The following is a 23,802-nucleotide window of genomic DNA, read 5'->3' as shown; positions in this document are numbered from 1 at the left end:
GATCAAGGAGAGTGGCCAGCCAGTAATGGTCCCTCTCCTTGATCCGAAGAATACGAGGATCCTTCCGCAGGCTTTGCAGGATCAGGGAGGCCATGCAGCGTAGGTTAGCTGAGGCATTCGGTCCGGAGTCCTCTGGGTCACTAAGGACAACATGATCCGCAGCTACCTCCTCCCAGCCACGTACAAGTCCACGTGTTTCTTGGGACTGTAAATCATCCCTATAAGACTGCTGCTGCTGATGCTGAGTGCCAGCCTCCACCTCCATGCTGACACAATCATCCTCCTCCTCCTCTTCCTCCTCCTCACCCTCTTCCTGTGTGATGGGTGGCACAGCAGGAACACTGTCTGGATAAAGGGGGCCTTGAGAGGCAAGGAAGTCCTCCTCTTCCTGCCTCTGTTCTGCCTCAAGTGCCCTGTCCATTATTCCACGCAGCGTATGCTCCAAGAGGTGGACAAGAGGTATAGTGTCACTGATGCATGCACTGTCACTGCTCACCATCCTTGTGGCCTCCTCAAACGGTGACAGGACAGTGCATGCATCCCTGATCATGCCCCACTGGCGTGGTGAGAAAAAACCAAGCTCCCCTGACCCTGTCCTGGTGCCGTAGTCGCACAGGTACTCATTGATGGCCCTCTGCTGCGTGTGCAGCCGCTGCAGCATGGCCAATGTTGAGTTCCATCTGGTGGGCATGTCACATATAAGGCGGTTCTTGGGCAGGTTCAACTCCTTTTGGAGCTCAGCCAGCCGAGCACAGGCATTAAATGATCGGCGGAAATGCACACAGACTCTCCTGGCCTGTTTCAGGACATCCTGTAAGCCGGGGTACCTGCCCAAGAACCGCTGCACCACCAGGTTAAGGACGTGAGCTACACAGGGCACATGGGTCAGTTGTCCCTGTCGGAGGGCGGAGAGGAGGTTGGTGCCATTGTCGCAAACCACCATTCCTGGCTTAAGCTGGCGTGGTGTCAACCACCTCTCGGCCTGCCCCTGCAGAGCTGACAAAACATCCGCCCCAGTGTGGCTCCTGTCCCCCAAACAAACCAGCGCAAGCACGGCATGGCATCGTTTTGCCTGCGTACTTGCGTAGCCCCTGCAACGCCTACGGAGCACCGCTGGTTCTGAGGACAGAGCACTGGAAGAGGCCATGGAGGAAGAAGAAGAGGAGGGGGTGGAGGAGAGAGGTGTGTCACAACCAATAGTAGCATTTTGGAGGCGTGGTGGCGGAACAACCTCCAACACTACTGCACCTTGTCCTGCATCCTTCCCAGCAGCCAGGAGAGTGACCCAATGGGCCGTGAAAGACAGGTAACGTCCCTGTCCATGCCTGCTGGACCATGAGTCAGCGGTAATATGCACCTTACCGCTGACCGCCCTGTCCAGCGAGGCAAGGACATTGCCTTCCACATGCCGGTAGAGAGCCGGAATCGCCTTCCGTGAGAAAAAGTGGCGTTTGGGGACCTGCCACTGAGGAAGCGCACATTGTACAAACTCACGGAAGGGGGCCGAGTCTACCAACTGAAAAGGCAGCAGTTGAAGTGCTAGCAATTTAGCCAAGCTAGCATTCAACCGCTGGGCATGTGGATGGCTGGGAGTAAATTTCTTCCGCCGGTCCAGCAGCTGGGGCAGGGACATTTGTCTGCTATAATCGGACGTGGATGTACCACTAGCAGAGTTCCCGGAAGCACTTGGCTGTGACACACCTAATTCTACACCTTCATTCCTCTCAGAGGAGGTTTCAGAGAGGACTGAAGGTCTAGTGGGGTTGGAGATGCCAGCTGATGAGGAGCAAGGAGAGGTCCGCTTTGTTCTTTGGTGTGGGTCTTTGAGGTATGCTTGCCAACGAGCTGCATGGCAGGTCAACATATGTCTGGTCAAGCATGTGGTGCCCAAGCGGCTGATGTTTTGGCCACGTGAGATACGCTTGAGACATATGTTGCAAATAGCAGCGGTGCGATCTGATGCACTCGTCTCAAAAAAGGCCCACACCAAAGAACTTTTAGAATAACGCGCAGAGGAAGCGCTCTGCGCAGAGGAAGCGCTCTGCGCAGGCGGAGCTCTGCGGTGTGATTCAGTCGGTGTGCTGCCCCTAAGCTGGCCCCCGGAGGGCATCCTGCCTCGTTGGACATGTGCCTCCTCCTCCTCCTCCTCCCTCCTTCCAGGCACCCACGTGGAGTCAGTGCCCTCATCATCCCCTCCCTCTTCATCGCTGTAGCAAACCTGGCAGTATGCTGCAGCTTGTGGAACATGACTGCCAGATTGCTGTCCTTCTTGAGCATCCCCTCTCTCTGTGCTCACGCTACTGCCTTCCTCTAGCTGAGTGTCATCATCAGAGCCCACCAAACACTGGGCATCCTCCTGGAGCATGTACCCAACACTGTGCTCAAAGAGTTCAGGAGACTCCTCAGGAGGACGTGGTGGGTCTAGGGAAGGAGTCACTGATGATGACATTGAGAGGAGGGACGACGATGTGTTGGCAGCTGCTTTTCTACTACCCTGAGACTGGGTGAGAGAGGATGAGGAGGATGAAGAGGGCTTGGTCATCCACTCTACCAAGTCGTTGGCATGTTGCGGTTCAACATGTCCAGCTGCAGAAAAGAAGGACAAGCATGTCCCATGGCCACGTGCTGATGACAATGCACCGCGTCCACGACCAGCACTGTTGTCTCTAGACACAGAGCCTGCTTGCCCTCTTTTATCGGCTCGCGCCTGTCTGCCTCTCCTTGCTGGCCTTCCAGACATGGTAATGGCCTGAAGGGAGTTGGGTAAAACAGTAGTTGGGTAGTTTATATTGTGCTGGAGGCACACAACACCCACTAACTCCTGCAGATGCCTTTTTTATAGAACAGCAGAGTTAAAGGGGTATATACAGATGTATACTGTGCTGTGCTGGAGGCACACACAACTTCCAATAACTCCCGCAGATGCCAATCGGGCCCAAATAGAGAACAGCTATGTAGGTGGATAATAGCGGTATGTACTGGGTACAGAGCAGGCACACAGCACGCACTATCTCCTGAGTGACACTACTGACTGCAAGCTCTATTGTTAAAGATGGACCACTAGCTATATAGGTGAGGTGAATATCACGGTGTATACTGCGGTCAGGGCACGCAGACAATAACAAGAAAACAGCAGAGTTAAAGGGGTATATACAGATGTATACTGTGCTGTGCTGGAAGCACACACAACTTCCAATAACTCCCGCAGATGCCAATCGGGCCCAAATAGAGAACAGCTATGTAGGTGGATAATAGCGGTATGTACTGGGTACAGAGCAGGCATACAGCACGCACTATCTCCTGAGTGACACTACTGACTGCAAGCTCTATTGTTAAAGATGGACCACTAGCTATATAGGTGAGGTGAATATCACGGTGTATACTGCGGTCAGGGCACGCAGACAATAACAAGAAAACAGCAGAGTTAAAGGGGTATATACAGATGTATACTGTGCTGTGCTGGAGGCACACACAACTTCCAATAACTCCCGCAGATGCCAATCGGGCCCAAATAGAGAACAGCTATGTAGGTGGATAATAGCGGTATGTACTGGGTACAGAGCAGGCACACAGCACGCACTATCTCCTGAGTGACACTACTGACTGCAAGCTCTATTGTTAAAGATGGACCACTAGCTATATAGGTGAGGTGAATATCACGGTGTATACTGCGGTCAGGGCACGCAGACAATAACAAGAAAACAGCAGAGTTAAAGGGGTATATACAGATGTATACTGTGCTGTGCTGGAGGCACACACAACTTCCAATAACTCCCGCAGATGCCAATCGGGCCCAAATAGAGAACAGCTATGTAGGTGGATAATAGCGGTATGTACTGGGTACAGAGCAGGCACACAGCACGCACTATCTCCTGAGTGACACTACTGACTGCAAGCTCTATTGTTAAAGATGGACCACTAGCTATATAGGTGAGGTGAATATCACGGTGTATACTGCGGTCAGGGCACGCAGACAATAACCAGAAAACAGCAGAGTTAAAGGGGTATATACAGATGTATACTGTGCTGTGCTGGAGGCACACACAACTTCCAATAACTCCAGCAAATGACAATCGGGCTCAAATAGAGAACAGCTATGTAGGTGTATATAGTGGTATGTACTGGGTACAGAGCACGCAGACAGCACGCACTAACACTACTGACTGCAAGCTCTATTATTAAAGCTAGATCACTAGCTATATAGGTGAGGTGAATATAGTGGTGTATACTGCGGTCAGGGCACAGACAGTAACCACTACACAAGAGCAAAATAGTAAATCAGCCAAAAACGATTGGTGTGTAACTGTGTTGAAGGTACACAGAACACCCACTGCTTCAGATGCTAACAAACACTACACGAGGCCGCCTGAAAGGCAGCTTTATATAGTGTGGGGCGTGCACTACACAGCCTGAGCTATGATTGGCCACAGGCAGGATGCCTGTGGCCAACCATTGCTCTCCTCGCTACTGGCGCTGCGATTGGCCAAGCATGCGGGGTCACAGTGCATGCTTGGCCAATCGTGAGACAGCAATGCATTGCGCCATCGCAATGCATTGTGGGCCACACGAATTTTGCCGCGAACGGCCCAAACGTTCGGAATTCGGCGAACGCACGAACGACCGATGTTCGAGTCGAACATGCGTTCGACTCGAACACGAAGCTCATCCCTACTTATGAGTAATGTGGCGAAGAAATCGTTTTTATTGTGTTGTTGTGCACAGTAATGTTTTAAGGGGAAAAAGCCATAAGCATACCTCCCAACTTTCTGAGATGGGAACAAGGGTTACCTTTTAGCAAAAGTATATAGGCATTGGCTACACCCCCTGCCACACCTCCTTAAAGGAAAATCGTCAAAAAAAAAGTATTAAATTAAACCCACTATTAACCGCTTGCCAACCAGCCGCCGCAGTTGTATTGTGGCAGAATGGCACAGGCAGGTAAAGCGCCGTCATGTTACGTCGCTCCTTCTGGTGGCCACTAGGGGAGCCGATGCGAGTGCTTGATGACCACCAGGCTCCCACGGTCCCTCGTAACATGGCGAGAACCGGGATCTCTGTGTGTAAACACAGAGATTCCGGTTCTCTGAGGGGAGAAGTGACACATCGTCTGTTCATACAAACTATGAACATCGATCTGTCATCTCCCCTAGTTAGTCCCCTCCCCCCTTCAGTTAGAAAACCTCCAAGGGAACACAATTAACCCCTTAATCGCCCCCTAGTGTTAACCCCTTCACTACCAGTGACATTTTTAAGTAATCAATGCATTTCTAGAGCACTGATCACTGTATTAATGCCAATGGGCCCAAAAACATGTCAAAATTGTCCAATGTGTCCGTCATAATGTCGCAAGTCATGATAAAAATTGCAGATGGCTGCCATTACTAGTAAAAGAAAAATAATAAAAATGCTATAAATCTATCCCCTATTTAGTAGACTCTATAACTTTTGCGCAAACCAATCAATATACACTTATTGTGATTTTTATTACCAAAAATATGAAGAAGAATACATATCGGCCTAAACTGAGAAAAAAATAGTTTTTTTAGAAAAAAAATGGGGATATTTATTATAGCAAAAAGTAAAAAATATTGTATTTTTTTCAAAATTGTTGCTATTTTTTTGTTTATAGCGTAAAAAAAAAAAACGCAGAGATGATCAAATACCACCAAAAGAAAGCTCTATTTATGGGGAAAAAAGGACATCAATTTGTTTGGGTACAAGGTTGCATGACCGCGCAATTGTCAGTTAAAGTGATGCAGTGCCGAATCGCAAAAAGTGCTCTGGTCAGGAAGGGGGTAAAATCTTCCGGGGCTGAAGCGGTTAATTTATACTGGCTTTTTAAAGCTACAAATGTAGCAATTTAGAAATTGAATAAAAGTTTTAGCACTGGGAAACATTTTTTGAAAGATAATTAATGCATTTTATATACAGCTATATAGATCAGACCAAAATGAGGGACAAATAAGAAGGAATGAGGGACAAAAGGACTTTGTTCCAAATCAGGCACTGTCCCTTGAAATCAGGGACAGTTGGGAGCTGTGCAAAGGTTATACTGTTGCAGGACTATGAAGAAAACTGAACTATAGAAAGACAAAAAGACAGCTGTGTAATCATTAACCACTTGTCCTCTGGGCACATAAACCCCCTTCCTAACCAGACGGATTTTCAGGTTTCAGTGCTCTCACAGTTTGAATGACAATTACTCAGTCAATGATTTTTTTTGTCCTTTTTTTTACACAAATAGAGCTTTTTTTGGTGGTATTTGATCACCACTGGGTTTTTTATTATAATTAAAAATATAATATAATATAATATAATATAAAATTTATATTTATAAAATTTTGCAAATTAGTCATTTTTCTTCATAAATTGTGACCACAATTTATACTGCTACATACTGCTACAAAATTTATACTGCTACTTTGGTAATAATAACCAAAATAAGTGTATATTATTTGGTCTTTGTGAAAATTATAGAGTCTACAAGCTATGGTGACAATCACTGAAAATGTATCACATCTGATATACTGACGGCTGATCTCATTTCTTGAGACATTAACAAGAAAGGAAAGTACAAATACCTCCCAAATTACCCCTTTTGGAAACTAGACATTCCAAGGTATTTAGTAAGAGGCATGGTGAGTTTTTTGAAGTTGTAATTTTTTTCCCATAATTCCTTGCAAAATTAAGATTTTTTTCTTTTTTCTTTTTTTCCCCACAAAATTGTCATAATAACAAGTTATTTCTCTCACACAGCATATGCATACCACAAATTACACCCCATTCTGCCACTCCTCCTGAGTATGGTAATACCACACGTGTGAGACTTTTTCACAGCCTGACCACATACAGAGGCCCAACATGCATGGAGCACCATCGGGTATTCTAGGGACATAATTTACACATATAATTCCTAGACTAACTCTTACACTTTTGAAGGTCCTGGAGCATCAGGACAATGGAAACACCAAAAAATGCCCCAATTTTGGAAAGTAAACACCCCAACATATATTCTATGAGGCATTATCAGTCTTTTGAACATGTGATTTTTTTCCACATGTTTTTGTAAAATGTGGAAAGAAAATTAAAACCCTTTTTTTTTCAACAAAGTTGTCCATGTATAAGATATTTTTAACACATAGCATGTACATACTAAAAATGACATCCTAAAATATATACTGCTACTCCTGAGTTTGGGGATACCACATGTGTGAGACCTTTACACAGTCTGGCCACATACAGAGGCCCAACATTCAGGGAGCGCCATCAAGTATTCTAAGAGCATAAATTACACATCTAATTTTACTACCTATTACACTTTTGTGGGGCATTGATGGGCACTGTAGTGGCACTGATGGACACTGTAGTGGTGTGGGTGAGTACTGATGTGGCATGAATGTAGCAGGGATGAGTATTGATGTGGCATGGATGTGGCATGGATGAGTATGGATAGGCATAGCTGGGCATGGATGATCATGGCTGGGCATGGCTGAGCATGGATGAGCATGGATGGGCATGGATGAGCATGGATGGATGGATGGATGAGCATGGATGAGCATGGCTGGGCATGGATGGATGAGCATAGCTGGGCATGGATGAGCATGGCTAGGCATGGATGGATGGATGAAAATGGCTGGACATGGATGAGCATGGCTGGGCATCGGTGTATGGATGGATGAGCATCGCTGGGCATGGATGGAGAATGAATAAGGATGGATGGATGGATGGATGAGCCATGAATGGGCAGAGATCAGCACTGTGGGCACTTCAGATCCAGCCCACAGCGCTCCTGTACCCAGGCTCCTTCCGCTCCCCGCACACTGAACCAATCGGTGTGAGGAGAGGTGAGGAACTGAACCGGACATGCTCCGATCTGTTGACAACTGATCTGTCTGTCATTTGACGGAGCAATCACATGGTAAAGGACCGCTGTCATTGGTCCTTTACCCTGTTCTGTGACACGCTGGGCCCAGAGCACCTGACGGTCATGGACATTCCCCGGTGCAAGAGGACATTATAGTACGTCCTCCCAGAGTTATCTGACCGCACTGTAGCAGTCATTCGGCTATAGCCTGGTCGGCAAATCGTTAATACATAGCTAAACTTATTTTCTTTTTTTAATTCAAGGAATGTAATTACCCAGATTCGACCTAACATCAGCCTCTTTCAGTCTGGTGTATATCAGTTGCTTTGATTAAGTAAGGAAGAAGCACCTTAAGAAGTCAATCAGGCGTGATGCATTGTAAGGAGCATGCTCATAGCTGGGCAGAGCCTAGTGACAGAGAGAGGACCTCATCAATATGCTGCTTCTCCTTTCACTGTACAGTCACAGGAGAGGTGTGACAGGAGATCTGTAAATGAAAGTGAAACTGCTGCACAAAAATATCAGGTGTACTCCCGTCAGACAAAAATATGCTGTGTGAGAGAGTAGTGTAAATCTCAGGACTGGCTGTTACATTAATGCCTGTTTCTAGTAAAGTCTTCAGTAAAGGAGTTACTGTATACTCAAACCACATCTCAGGTGTGCTCTCATACCGAGGTTAACCTGTGTCCCCACAGTCCAGTGATGGTGAAAAGCCTGTAGTAAGCATTACTACATTAACCATTAGCCATTAGCATTATCAAAATGTGTTGTCACAACATCTGGTCAGAAGTGGTCTAAATCTACAATCAAGAACTGTGAGTAACCAAACAAAAGCCTATATCCTCTTGACTACCTATAGGACATTGCTAGCATTCAGCCGCAGTGGTTAATTCTGAACTCCAGGCAAACTGCTGAATACACAGATGAAATACAAATATGTAAACTGTTTTATCTGCCAAAAAATCTGAAATTCTATCCAACCACTTTTGTGATGCACACACCAAAGCAGGGCCCCGTTTTCTTTGTAAGGCCTCTCACACACAGACAATCACAGACATAAAATATGCCTAGCATAAAATTCCTGCCATTTTCTTGCACCCAAAGTGCCGCTGGTGGGGCGTAGATGTGAGTGTAAACACAGATGCTTCTGTGCAACGGTGTTTACCCGCATGCACATGTACAATGTCTTTTCCGATAGTTTCCCACAGAAGAATCACCATTTACATGTGTACCATCATTGCCTGTATGCCCCGCCTGCAGCACTTTGGGCAAGGCAGAATTATGCAAATTTAATGCTGGGCATAGTTAGTGCCTGCTATAAACAAACCTGTAACAGCGCAAAAGACAGCCAGTAAATTCTGCAATGCTGAAGTCCAAGTTTCATTTCATAATATCCACACAGGCTGTACTACTGGTAAGCTCAGCCAACCTCAATAACTTAGTACAGCTCCTCAGCAGATAGAGGTAATATCTGTAGCAATAGCAAGAAACACAAGAGGGCACTTCTAAGTGCAGTAAGTATAAATAAAAAGTAAAAAAAACACTCACAAGTAGTAGAATTTAAAAAAAAAATGTCATAAGCTCTGTTTTTGCCATTCAGAAATCCAGGTAGTACAAAGATGTTAAACAGAAGAAACTGCCAATAACAGAGCATATGCCAGCTCTAGAGACGATCTGACAGCATGTAAACTTGGCCCGATGATGTCACACGCCGGGAGGCATGAAGGAGATGTCGCTACGCGTTTCAAGGTGGTGACGCCTCTTTCTCAACTTAGAAGCATCCTCTTATGTTTCTTTGCATAGTTTATGCCTGCATTAAAAGGGTTGTAAATCTACATGTTTTTTTAACCTTAATGCATCCAATGCATTAAGGTAAAAAAAAAAACTGCCAGTGGAGTTAAGTATGACATGTTATTTAAAGAAAAAAAAACCCCTTACAATCACTTTAAGACTTACTTCCCTTTCACACTGATGCGGTGCGGATTGACCGCACCACGTGTGCAGCACAGCGTATCCACGGGTTTGGTGCGGGTTAGCTTTGCTTTCCCATTGACTCCTCTTATCTCCTGCAGTTTTGGTGCACTTTGTGAAAGTGCACCAAAACCACGAGAGATAATAGAATTCTATGGGAAAGCACAGCTAACTCGCACCAAACCCCGAAGTACACTGTGCTGCACCTGCAGTGTGGTCACCCTACACCACATCATTCTGAAAGAGCTCTTTGAGTTGAGGAATACCATAGTATTCCTTTTCTCCACCTACAGCTTACTGATCATACAAAATAGGAGCAGCAGAATGCTGGTACCTCCTTCTGTCTTCATGTCCCTTGACTGCACATGTGCATGCAGCAGAATCTCATTAGTTACTACTACTGCCCCTTTTGCTTCTAGTCTGAGTACTGCTGTGGGATTACAGGAGGCTTTTTTTTAAGAAAGATTCACATCTTTACAGTATGTCAGCTATATGTAAAAATAAATGTAATTATTTTAAAAGAGAACGCTGCTGCTTTCATTTTTTTTTCTAATATCTGCCTGAACTTAGCTTTAAATAATTGCCAACTCAGTGTCACTGTTATGCCATGTACACCTGACCGGATTTCCTGTTGGAATAAACTCTGAAGGTTTTTCCGACGGAATTCCACTGAAGCTGTCTTGCATACACACGATCACACCAAATTCCGACCGCCAAGAACACGGTGACGTACAACACATACGACGGGACTAGAAAATGGAAGTTCAATAGCCAGTAGCCACTAGCCAATAGCTTCCGTCTCGTATTTGCTTCAGAGCATGCGTCGTTTTTAGTACGTCGGAACAGCATACAGACGAGCGGTTTTCCCGATAGGAATTGTTTCCATCGGAAAAATATAGAACACGTTCCCTTTCTAGGTCCGTCAGAATTTTCCACTTAAAAAGTCAGATGGGGCACACACACGGTTGGAATATACAATGAAAAATTCCCGTTTGACTTTTTCTACAGGAAATTCTTCTAGTGTGTACAGGGCATAAGTGCTAAGACAGTACAAAAAGCATGCAGAAAAGCATGCACAAGTGATCAAAAATAAATAGTTACATGACATAAGTGTTGTGAGTACTGTCACATGGTATGTTCCTATCCATATCCAAGTACACAGTCCTGTAATAATTGAAAAGAATGAAAGATCAATAAAGCAGCATTTATATAGCACCAAAAATGTACTCTACACAGTCACATCAGTCCCTGCTCCCAAGGAGCTTACGATCTAAGGTCCCTATCCCACGTGCATGGGTCAATGTCATTGGAGTATAGGAGGAAACTCATGTGCGCACAGGTAGAATGATCAAATTCCAAGCAAGTAGTATCCTGGTTGGGATGTGAACCAGTGAACCACATTCTGCATGGCCAATGTGCTAGCTACTAAGCCACTGTGCTACTCTGTTTACCCTATGGGGCCACACAGTTTAAAAAATATTTTTCAAATTTGAATGCACCCTTTGCAGCTACAACAGCTTCAACACTTCTGGGAAGGCTGTCCACAAGGTTTAGGAGTGTGTTTATGAGAAGGCCTGGCTCGCAGTCCCTGCTCCGTTATATCAGGTTGAGGTGTCGGCCAGTAAAAAACAAATGGCCCCTGCCCACACCTATAACTGGCCTTCACAGCAAGGAGAGCATGGAAGGGCAAACGCATGAAAGACAAAAACAGAACATTCCATAGCTCAACTCACCAACCAGTCTGCTGAGCAACTGATTTAACCTGTCCAACAGTTTGCATTAAAAACAGGAGTTTAGTTAGCACGCATTTGCAAGCGTAAGCTGCAAGGCCTCTTCACGGCACCCTGTGTATGCTTGCATTCCTAACACTACTGAATTCATGAGCATCTCCACAGTTGGAACAAATGCATTCTAATGGATAGGATAGATGAGGGGCAGGTAGGCCTGGAGGTAGCCCAAACCCCCTTAAAGGAACAGGAGCAGACTGAACACCCAGCACAATAGCAGCAAAGCTGCTCAGTGTGTCCCCAGACCATTTTACACCAGTAACAAACAAATGGCCCCTGCCCCCACCTATAACTGGCCTTCACAGCAAGGAGCACATGGAAGGGCAAACGCATGAAAGACAAGGTGCAGGCCAGTCAAGATCCTCCACCCCAAACTCGCTCATCCTTGTCTTTATGGGCTTTGTGCACTGGTCCAAATCCTTTGGTGGAGGGGGGATTATGGTGTGGGGCAGTTTTTCAGGGGTTGGGCTTGGCCCCTTAGTTCCAGTGAAGAGATCTCTTACGGCACTAGCATACCAAGATATTTTGGACAATTTCATGCTCCTAACTTTGTGGGAACAGTTTGGGGATTCCTGTTCCAACATGACTGCGCACCAGTGCACAAAGCAAGGTCCATAAAGACATGGATGAGTGAGTTTGGGGTGGAGGAACTTGACTGGTCTGCACAGAGACCCCAACCTGATAGAGCACCTTTGGGAAGAATTAGAGCGGAGACAGCAAGCCAGGCCTTCTTGTCTAACATCAGTGCCTGACCTCACAAATGCGCTACTGGAGGAATGGTCAAACATTCCCATAGACACACTCCTAAACCTTCCAGACAGCCTTCCCAGAAGAGTTGAAGCTGTTATAGCTGAAAAGGGTGGGCCGACTCAATATTGAACCCTACGGACTAAAACTGGGATGCCATTAAAGTTCATGTGTGTGTAAAGGAGGGTTAACCAATACTTTTGACAATATAGTGTATGTTCCTACATACAGTTGGACCATGGAAAAAGAGCATAGCCTCCTCTAACAGGAAGTCAGATCACAGCAGCATAAACAAAGGAACCGTATAAGGCCCTAAAATTGTGCAAAGGGAAAGAGTTTCACTTTGTTTAGATATGTGCAGTGTATTTCTTTATGAATCGAAAATTCGAATAAATTTTTTGTTATTTGGAAATTCGGATGTGTCCAAATTTCCGAATTACAATGGTAACTAATTTAAAGGAATCTGAAATAACAAAACAAACATTTTCGAAGAAATTCGAATAGTTTTCAAATCGAATTTGAATTTCAGAAGCAAATTTAGTAGAGACACGCATACTGCAGCAAGACAACAGCATTTCTTTGAGCAAGAGATTTGCCTTAGGGCCAGTTCACACCATATGCAATCCAGGGCATTTTTGTTCTACATCAAAAATGCATGGAAAGTAGGTTATATGGTTTCCAATGGCATAGTTCACACCAGTACAGTCAGTTACAAGACTTTCCAGTTCCAGAAAAAAAAGCAGAACATGCTGCATTTTTCCTGTACTGGAACACAGTAAAACACATAAAAAAAGCACTGGAACGCATCAAAAATGCACTGGACCCTAGTATAGTGGAAAAAAAACAGGAAAAAAAAAAAAAAAGCACCTGGAATGCATCTGGAAACGCATCAAAAATGCACCGGAACGCATAAAAAGCGCATTAAAAATGTCCATGCAGGAACGTACCTGGGATGGATCTGGAGTGCATTTTTGTGGAGTGAACCAGCCCTAAATGTTTCTTAAGTTCCTATCTACTAATTGTAATGAAACAGGGTTTCTGATGGGAATGCCACATCCCAATGAAATATAGAAAAGGAGGAACCCCCTAGGGGCACTACCACATCAAGGTTCTAGAAAAAATATATATTGAATTTATTGAAAATATCATACATATAAAAGACATATATAACACATGACCAAGGCCGCGTACACACGAGCGGATTGTCTGTCCAACTTAGTCCGCTGAACCGTGTTTCAGCGGACAATCCGCTCGTGTGTGGGCTTCAGCGGACTTTTTCAGCGGACTGTCTGACGAACAAAGTCTTACGGAATTTCCGTAATTTTGTCCGTTCAAACTTGGTTTTGTCCGTCCAAACTTGGTTTCAGCGGACAGTCCGCTCGTGTGTAGGCAAGTTGGACGGACTAAGTATGGCGCATGCTCAGAAAGGATTTACAGGGCCGAAGGTTGCATTGCAGTGTATAGGACATCGTTTTTCTAGTCCCGTTGTACGTGCTGTACACGTCATCACGCACGCTTTCAGCGGACTGTCTGCTCATCGTGTGTGGTCAAGTCCGTTCATTCAAATTTTGAACGGACTGTCTGTCGGATTGTCTGACAAACTTAGTTGGGCAGACAATCCTCCCGTGTGTACACGGCCCAAGGATGTAATACAATGTACAAAGAAATAGCAAAGGGAGATGATACAACTTCCTTAACCCAACAGCATTTCAGAGATGAATTGTTGTTTCCTTCATCAGCCATTTTCATAGGGAGTACAGTATCTATGAAATTTAAATGTAAGGCAGTCGGCCCTAATATATAATACTACATAATTAAAAAAGCCATTTTTAAATTTCATAGATACTGTACTCCCTGTGAATACCCTGATGGAGGCGAGAACAATTCATCTCTGAAACGCCGTTGGGTTAAGGAAGTTGTATCATCTCCCTTTGCTATTTCTTTGTACATTGTATTGCATCCTTGGTCATGTGTTATATATGTCTTTTATATGTATGATATTTTCAATTCATTCAATATATATTTTTTCTACAACCTTGAAGTGGTAGTGCCTCTAAAGTCCCATGCCTAGGGGGTTCCTCCTTTTCCATCTACTAACTGTAATGCCCTGTACACACGGTCAGACTTTCCGACGAAAAATGTGCGATCGGATCGTGTTTTTGGAAAATCCGATCATGTGTGGGCCCCATTTGACTTTTTCCATTGGAATTTCCGACACACAAAGTTTGAGAGCTGGATCTAAAAATTTCCAACAACAAAATCCGATCGTTTAAATTCCAATCGTGTGTAGACAATTGACAGACAAAGTACCATGCATGCTCAGAATAAATTACGAGACGAAAGCTATTGGCTACTGGCTGCCCTCTTTATAGTCCCATCGTATGTGTTGTACGTCACTTCGCTCCGAACGATCGGATTTTCCGACAACTTTGTGCGACCGTGTGTATTCAAGACAAGTTTGGCTCCAAATCAGATGAATTTTGTCGTCGGAATGTCCGACCGTGTGTACAGGGCATAATACATAATAAAAGCACTAAGGCAGTTCTAGTAAAATTACTGTGATACATAACTCAATAACACAATTAACGTTTAAAAAAAGAATTGCGACAGCAACACGAAGAAAAACAGAAGAATATATTTTTAAACACATGAGAAATTAGATTTTCTCAGGGGAGAGTAGAAAATTGTTTTCACATATGTGGAGGAATTTGTGCACATGTGACACATTTTTTCTGAACTTTTCTGGTCTGTCTGTTAAGATACAATAGCAAGAAATCCCCAACCATGACTTGCATACTGTAGGAAGACATCTGAAGGTAAAATACAAAGGATAATCCCAAAAAGGGAATAGAGACATTAATAAATCATTAAGTTAAGATTGCACCACTTTTACAACTGTTGTTTTTGTTGTTTTTGTTTTTGCAGTAATAATCTCAATTGTGTTACCAAAACAAAACAAAACAGCAACCATAGCACTACTACACAGTACAAATAAAACAATAGTAGGAATCATACTATCAGCATTCAGCATCAGCTATTGGGCTCTGTAGACAACATGATTTTATTTGCAGCAAAGGTATTTCTAATTTGGACCAAAGTAAATAAAAAATATACACAAAATTATAATAAGATAATAATATAATAATGGTTATAATGCAGGAATTATTACTGGTCTGTTTGTTAACCACTTCCCACCCCGCCAATGTACATATACGGTTGGGTGGGTGCTCTCTCCTTTTGAGTGGACATTCAGGAACGTCCTCAGAAGGAGGGGGATCATGTGCGTGCATGCCCGAGCAGTGGCGTGATCCCGATGTGCTTGTGTCACACGGAAACGGCGCATCTACGATTTGCAGGAGGGCACTGTGAGTGGCCTTCCTTATCACATGACGGCCATGTCCAATCACAGCCGTCATGTGATGGTTGCTAGGCAATCGGCTCTCCTCTCCTCACACAGAAGTTGTCGGTGAGGAGAGGAGAGCAGATCGCTGCAGCCGGCTGCAGTGAGTATGAGCTGTTTTTTACAGCTTTTTACTCACTGATCACCAACCTAATGTAAACACACATGTAAAACACACAGTGTAAACACACGTGTCCCCACACAATGTCTCCAAAACACACATGTTCCCAAATAATAAAAACACATGTCCCCCACATATGTCCCACTAAAATCACGTCCCAATGATTATCTGCACACATATGTCTGTGATAACTTGCACACATATGTACATGATCATTTGTCTGTGATCACACAAACCAATTATTATACACTTAACGGAAATTATTTTACCAAAAACATGTAGCAGAATACATTTTGGGTTAAATTTACGACACAATTCGATTTTATTGGATTTCTTTTCAAATAGAAAGAAGAACATTTTGTTTTTTTTCAAATTTCCGCTCTTTTTCAGCTTATATCGTAAGAATAAATACCACCAAAATAAAGCTCTATTTATGTGAACAAAATGATAAAAATGATAAAAATTTAATTTGGGTACGGTGTAGCATGACCGTGCAATTGTCATTGAAAGTGCGAGAGCGCTGAAAGCTGAAAAATGGTCTGGGAAGGAAGGTGGCGAAAGTGCCCAGTAAGTGGTTAAGATACAATAGCAAGAAATCCCCAACCATGTCTTACATACTGTATGAAGACATCTGAAGGTAAAATACCATAAAGGGCAGGGGTAGGCAACCTTATAGAGGTGGAGCAACACGGGAGAAGTCAAAGATCACTGGGCACAGTGTCGCCTTCTCACACCTGATTTAAAAATGGAATTGCCTTACTACCGTGTCGCAATCACGTCCAATACAGGCAATCATGGGTTTAAATCTGGTGCTGAGGAGGCAACATATCGGCTCCTCACCACCTGTCAAATAAACTCGGATCATTTTTCAGAGGAGCAGCAGTGCCTGCTGCACTTGTGAATGAGCACCTAAGTTGCATTTGGCAGTGGCACCCACGTAAAGTTGGGGGGTGGTAAAACCCTATGGTTGAGTCACGGTTCAGTGTGAAAGCAACCCTATACTATTATACCAATGTATTGCTTCACACTGACATGAAGATGTCTTCTTTCCCACCGCCGGTGTTCTGCCGAGAAAGGTCCCCCTTGTGCAGTACGGAGGACAAAGGAGACGCCGAAAGTCTCCGAACGTGAACAGCTGTTGATGAGCTATACATGGCGCCTGCGCAATTAACAGTACATTGTGCCACACGCTTCCGTGTGCTTCCGATGCTCATGCAACTCTGCAAGGGGCAAGTGAAGGGGTGGATGCATACAGAAGATGGCCAGAGCTCATACGATGGGGGTGTTTTCCCAAAGGGGCTGATCTTTGTAACCCGCCCATCAACATTGAACTACCCACCCTTATGAGCTCTGCTCATCATTGTAAAACTGCAAAGACATGTAGTTTACACGCTTCTCAATATTACATCCGCCCCTTTGAGAAATCCACCCCCATCGTATGAGCACTAGCCATCATGCGACATCTTCTGTATACATCCGCCCCTACAACCGCCCTTCTGGAGACCATTAGCCAGGATAAGAAATGGAGTGCAGTTGGTATCACTCCGCATAAAACAAGAGCCAGCAATACAGAAGAGGCATCGGCTCTTGCTCCATACTACAGATCTAACTTTACAAGTAATCCCTCTGCATTGCAATCTGATGCTCTAGAATATCGGGTCAGCAACCCCAGACTGAGATCTACCAGTGACCTGTCCGAGATCTACTGGTAGATTGCGATCTATAAGTTGCTGACCCAAGATAAAGGCAATAGAAACGTTATTGAATCACTAAGCTAACATTGCGCCACTTTTACAACTGTTAGTCAACTGATTTTTTTGTTGTTTCCTTTTTTTTTTGCAGTAATAGTATCAATTGTGTTACGAAAAAAAAAAAAAACAGCAATCATAGTACTACTACACAGTACAAATATAACAATAGTAGCAATCATACTATCAGCATTATTTATGCTGCTGCTTTTACTATTTTAATACTGATAATATAGTGTACTATTAATATTTCTGAAATGTATGCACAAGAAAAAATTAAGATACTGTGGTGCAGATGAAAAAAATATTTAATATTACAAAGAACCATAAGGTACCCACAGCAGCCAGTAAGGGTTAACCTTTCACTGCTCCGAGTAGGGTAAACTAAAATCGAATTGGGGGATACCAATTGTGGCACTGTCAGTGCTCTATGCGCTGCTTTTAGAAAAACAAAATAGGTGAATACAAATGCACAAATATCTTTTAGTAATATTTATTATAAACCTGTGCAATGTAAACTTAAAAACATAAAAGCAACCAAGCTTACTGTACTTTGCACATTATCATTAGTTAAATAAATTAATCTGGTTAATTAAACAAATAATCGTTACATAAATGTGTTTGTGCACTGCTGCAATCCTGTATACTGGGCAGCACATTATTAGACAGTGTATGTGGAATCCCATGTGGTCTGTGTATAGAGTTCTCTTGGGCGTCAAGTGCACATCAAAGAGGAAATATAAGAGTAGCAGATGAAATGCATTCTACACCCATCTATAGCAACTATATGAAATAAAAATGAATGTTTTATAGGAGACGTACCTATTTTGGAACATGAAGCATTTCCAGCCTTCTTTTTTTCTAAATTCTTTAAGCTTCTTTAGAACCGTTCTTGCTCTTCTCGAATCCGTTAACATAACAGGAAGTTTCAGAGTGAACCAGACGTATTGAACTGTAGTGAGAATCACAAAAGAGAATGAATAGTACTTTCCACTTTGTCATCTGTGTAACTCTTAAAGTCTGATTTTTCTCTGATCTTTGCTAGCTAACTTTCCACCAAACATTTTGTCTTCAAGTTGTAACACTGAAAGCAAACCCAAGGCAGAATTGCTGCCAACTTGAATTTTTTTTTCAAATTGAAATGGGAAGGGAAATTGTGTTCATGGTTTGACTAAAGGACTTTTTCATAGATGTAAAGAAACAGAAAGAGAAAAAAAATTAAAAATTGTGTGGTATAAGTGAAAGTCCCTAACTTTATAAACTCTTATTTATTTCTTATTTATCTTTGAAGGGGAACTATATAATATTTTTTTTTTATGATTCTTTTTTAGAAACTTGTAATAGGGTGTTTATGGGGACCATTGATTGTGGCACTTCCCAAGGGAGGAAAGATGGAACTGTGTCCCAAGAAGCACTTGGAACATACACAATCACATAAGTGCTGTGGTGCTCTGTGCACTAAGGGCAACCCAGGAAAGGACTGCATTATCCTCTTTAGTGGGCTCCCTGTGGCCATCTTGGACACGCCTGTGTTAATTTTTAGACACAAGATTCTCACGAGATGCTGCCATAATCTACAAGACTGCAAGTGTGAAATTAGTTAAGACAGGTAACCCCCAATTAGGAAAATAGATAAAAACAGAAACATTTGTTTCTTTTTTTTTAGCCAGTCTGCCCACACCGCCAGCCCACAGTAAATGTACTGTGGGCAGTCTGGAAGTGGTTAAATGAGAAATGTGTAAATATATGTTAAATATGTAAAAATATTAACAAACAAAAACAATAAAAAAAAAATAATAATAGTCAATTGTCACGTCTACCCCTTCGCAGGTGGTCAGACACTATAGCTGGCTACTGTGTTCTTCACTTATAGCAGCCCCCTTTCCCATAAGGCAAGAAGGCCTACTGATACTCAGTTCCCCCGGAACTTATAAACAATGCTATAGTGCCTGGCCACCAGACCAGGGCAGGCACGAACTGAGCAAAGCAAATATGCGGTTGGCAGACAGGCAGAGTGGTTCTATGACAGTCCAGGTAAAAGGCAGGCTGAGTTCAGGGAATAATTCAAAATCCAGTCCAAGGTCCTACAGAGGGAAATCCAATCTAGCAGAGCAGGGCAGACAGACGGGGGCTTGATCAGGATTTACACATGCATCACGCCCTATCACAAGCATAAGACTGAAGATTTGGCTTGTTTATAACAGGTTTGGTTTCAAGTCGGATTGCTGAAAGACAAGCAGAATGCAGAGAGACTTGAAAGAAAGGTTAAAAGCCCCACCTGGCCGAATGAGGCAGTCTATCCAAAGGATGAATTGAACTTCTTAGCCCCTGTACACACGGTCGGAGATTTCCACAACCAAATCCGTCGGATTTTGGCCATCGGATTTTGACCGTCGGATCTTGTCCGAAACTGTTGCATACACACGGTCGGACAAAGTTGGCGAAAAATCCGATCTTTCAGAACGTGATGACGTAATTTTGTTACCATGGGACTACATTCAGGCTAGTAGCCAATAGCTTTGATGTAGAAATTTGATCTGAGCATGCGTGGCACTTGGTCTGATCAAAATTCTCTACACATGATCAGAGTATGTCCGATCGGCCCAGTTGGTCGGGAAATATTTCCAACATGTTGGAAAATTGGGTCCGACGGATATTCTGACGAAATCAGTCCGATGCATACCACACACAGTTGGATTATCCGACGACATGGTCCGATAGGACACATTCCGACGGATTCTCCGACCGTGTGTACAAGGGCTTAGACAAGTTTGAATGGATGTAGTAGCAGTAGGGTGAAGTCAGGTTACAGAAAGTCCTGAATAAGAAAAAACAGGAGGCTCAATTGGCATTCGCTGAACCGCAATAACTGGCACAAAGGCCGACTGAACTGCATTGGCAGGAGTTGAGACTGACTGGACCACATCATCAGGAGTTGAGACAGACTGACTGAACCGCATCAGCAAGTGTAGAGATTGCAGAACTTGAGGACAAGTTAGCCTGAACATGTGTCCAAAGGGAATTTAGGGACAGGCAATGGTAGGGATAATCCAGAGGGCTTGACTTCTGAGGGCCTAGAGTGAGCACAGGTTTTGCAAGCTTTTATGTAGGAACAGGAGTTCTTATAGAGAGAGGGTCACCAAAGCCCATGAGAAATCAAAGAAAAAGTTTTAGTAATTCCTGGGTGCCTGGCTGTCTTAGCAACATGTGCTTCTGAAAGCACTTTAAACCTTCAGTGGAAGGGAAGGGGAACAAACAGATTTCCAGGGGCTAGATTAACACAGGACTAAGCCTTTTAAACAGTCCAGAAGGTCAGGAGAAAAGGCCCCCATTACTTGTGCTGGAGGTAAGATATTGTGAAACTTAGAAGAAGTTTCAAAACAGGGATCAAAGCTGCAAGCCAGCGGGTATGTTTGGCTTCTAGGAGGAAAAAAATCAGACTGTGGCAATTGGCTGGAGAGGTGATCTGTAGAGAATCCAATAAACTTGTCAGCGTCTTTTGCTTTAATAGTCATGTAAAAGCAAATGGTTATGCAAACTGGAGTCACGCTTATAAAAAGTGTCATGATCAGGATCCGAATAGGACTGTAGTAAAGGCACTGGTACTGGTCACACAAAAGTTACAAGGTACTGTTTATGAAGATGACCACAAAGAAAGTCAACTAAACTGAAAACCCAAAGACATAGGTAGTGTATCTGGGGTGAGCTCGTAGTCTTGTGCACAGTTGCCAATAGGATATGAATATGAGCACCCCAAGTTCCCGGAAGTAGGTTATTCTTTGTTGAGGTTAGTAAATTATTCAAAAGGAAGACTTCATAGTGGACGGGAATGGATGAAAATGGATGTAGAGAGGTGGCCAAGGAGTTGGTTGCTCGTTGAGATTGTGTTGAAAAAGGGTAACCATTTGTGAAGAAAATGTGGAGACAAACCGGTGGAGGAGAGATCGGTGTCTAGTTTTTCCTTTTGTAGAAGGCTTATGAGATCCTGTTTGACTTCCAGGATGGTAGGGGGTTTTGTAGAGGCCCAGTTTTTGAGAATGGCTTGTCTGGCTGTCATAAAGCAGGTCGCTGGCCATGCCTTGTTTTGTTGGGTAATGCTATGCTGAGTCTTTGTGATGCTCATGTTGACAGGTGTAAAGTCGCCAAATAGTAAAGGGAAGATGTCCTTTGTCAGGGAGTGACCTGTGACAGAAGCGGCAAAATTTTCAGTTTGGGACCAGAATGAGGTGATGTGTGGGCAAGACCATAATCTGTGGAGTAAGTTGGGTTTGTCCTTCCTACAGAGGGGGCATAGGCGTTTTTGCTGTGGTTGTGGTGAAGACAGAAATGGGATGTAGGCCTGGTGCAGTATTTTAAATTGTTGTTCATGCCAAAATTCGTTGACCACCAGAGCACAGGTGGTGTTAAAACCATCTAGTATACAGTCCAGAGCCTCTGGAGAGTTTAATTCTTTGTTCCAGGCTGCTGCAGATGTGGCTTGGATTGGTTTACTGAGGTGTGTATTTAAAGGTTTGTAAACATCAGATATCTTGTATTGTTGTTTCTCCATAGTGTCCAGGAAAGTGTGCTGAAATCTTTGTGACTTAGTTGGGCACAGGCTTGAGATGTGCTGGACTGCTTGGTGAATATAAAGGAAAAGGGACTCCGGTAGCTGAAAGCGTGACAGCAATTGATGGGTCGGAAGTGCTGATCCTGTGGATGGGTCAAAGAGTTGAATGGAGTGTGATAGATTCTGGGAGGCCCATATCGTGTATCTCATGTGCCGTTTTACATTCTGGAAGGAGTGGTTCTCGTGGATAGGGAGGTAATGGGAGACCCATGGAGATAATTTTAGTTATCTTCTGGTTTCTCTCAAGGCAACCAAGGCGTCCTGTATTAGTATGTTTTGCTGGAGACGTGGTGGCATAGAGTGTAGTTTGCAGTGCAGCAGAGCAGGTAGACTGTACGGGCTTGCCATGTGGGATTCAAGTTCAAAATTTGAGTACTTAGAACATAGAGATAGCCAATCAAAACAGATTCTTAGCAAACAGGACAAATTATGAGGGCGCCGTCTGTGCCACAGAAATTTGGATAAGGATTTTTGTAAGTTCTGTACATCTCTATGTCGTAGTAGTAGTGGAATGGTTTGGAGGGGGTTCATTAGTCTGGCGAAGGATACCATTTTAAATAGGTGGCACCTCCCGAGAAGCGAGATGGGGAAATCCTTCCATGTTTCCAATTCACCCTTGACTTTGGACAACAATGGGGTAAAATTGACATTATATAAGGAGGATGGTGATTTGCCTATCTTTATACCAAGGTATATAATGTAAAATATAAAGGGAAATTGGGGCAAGGGGAAAAAAATGGGACTTTATATGATAACAAACCCCTCGGGTTGGATGGGACATACAATATAATATCTAGGATATTCATTGGTGACGATAATGGACTTAATACAGTGATTGATATGCGTTTAATTAATTCAATAAATATGATACAAATTAGTAAAGAATGATTGATACATTATATCATAATAGAATAACATAGTAGACAATGTATCATAATATCATATGATAAAATCAATATCAGCAGTACATCCAGAATAGTCACAAAACAACATAAACATATTGTATTAAATAAATTGATGGCTCATCCAGATAAAACCCATGGTATAGACATGGTTGCTGTGACAAGACATCAAATATAAAAGCTCTACGCGTTTCATGGATTTCTCTTTATATTACATAGGGATGGAAACACACTACTCATTTACTGTTTATACTCCATGGTTTGCTGTTGTTATGCATCAAGTGCCACCTTAGGTATTTGCAACATTGGGATACCCTAATTTGTTGGTACCACTGAGAGGTTAACACTCGGGGGTGATCTCATTCATTCCCGGGAGCTGCGACGCGCACCGGGTCTGTCCCCCACTCCCTCGATCTTGCTGGTTGTGGGGCTGGGAGCCTGTACTCGATGCACGTCAATGCCACGCCCCATACACGCCCACACGGCTGACGTCATTATGGCGCCGCATGTTGGCGTGTATTTGACCATCTGCGTGCAGTTTGGCAGAGGTTTAGGTGCCTACATATAGGCGTGCAGTCGCCTGTGTGTGGTCGCCTCCTCTCGCAGTGCACAGCATAGCATGGCGTTGGTGGGTCACCGCTGGCGGGCAGGCT

General features: G+C 43.7%; 1 protein-coding gene across 3 annotated transcripts in view; it reads right to left on the bottom strand.

Annotated features, from left to right (window-relative positions):
- Positions 1 to 18,761, bottom strand: part of GPR132 (G protein-coupled receptor 132) — a 75,127-nt gene extending 56,366 nt beyond the window's left edge. Inside the window, exon 1 of one of the 3 annotated variants that reach the window (XR_013264869.1) lies at positions 18,461 to 18,761. The gene's annotated coding sequence lies outside the window, so the exon portion shown is untranslated. The remainder of the gene's footprint in view (positions 1 to 18,460) is intronic. The other 2 variants (XM_077464488.1, XM_077464487.1) reach the window with 2 other exon arrangements.
- Between the last annotated feature and the right edge of the window lie 5,041 nt (positions 18,762 to 23,802).

Source organism: Lithobates pipiens, unplaced genomic scaffold, assembly GCF_037356315.1.
Source record: "Lithobates pipiens isolate NorthernLeopardFrog02 unplaced genomic scaffold, aLitPip1_a1.2 Scaffold_30, whole genome shotgun sequence".
In the NCBI taxonomy this organism is placed as follows: Eukaryota; Metazoa; Chordata; class Amphibia; order Anura; family Ranidae; genus Lithobates; species Lithobates pipiens.
This window is presented reverse-complemented; position numbering and strand designations above follow the sequence as displayed.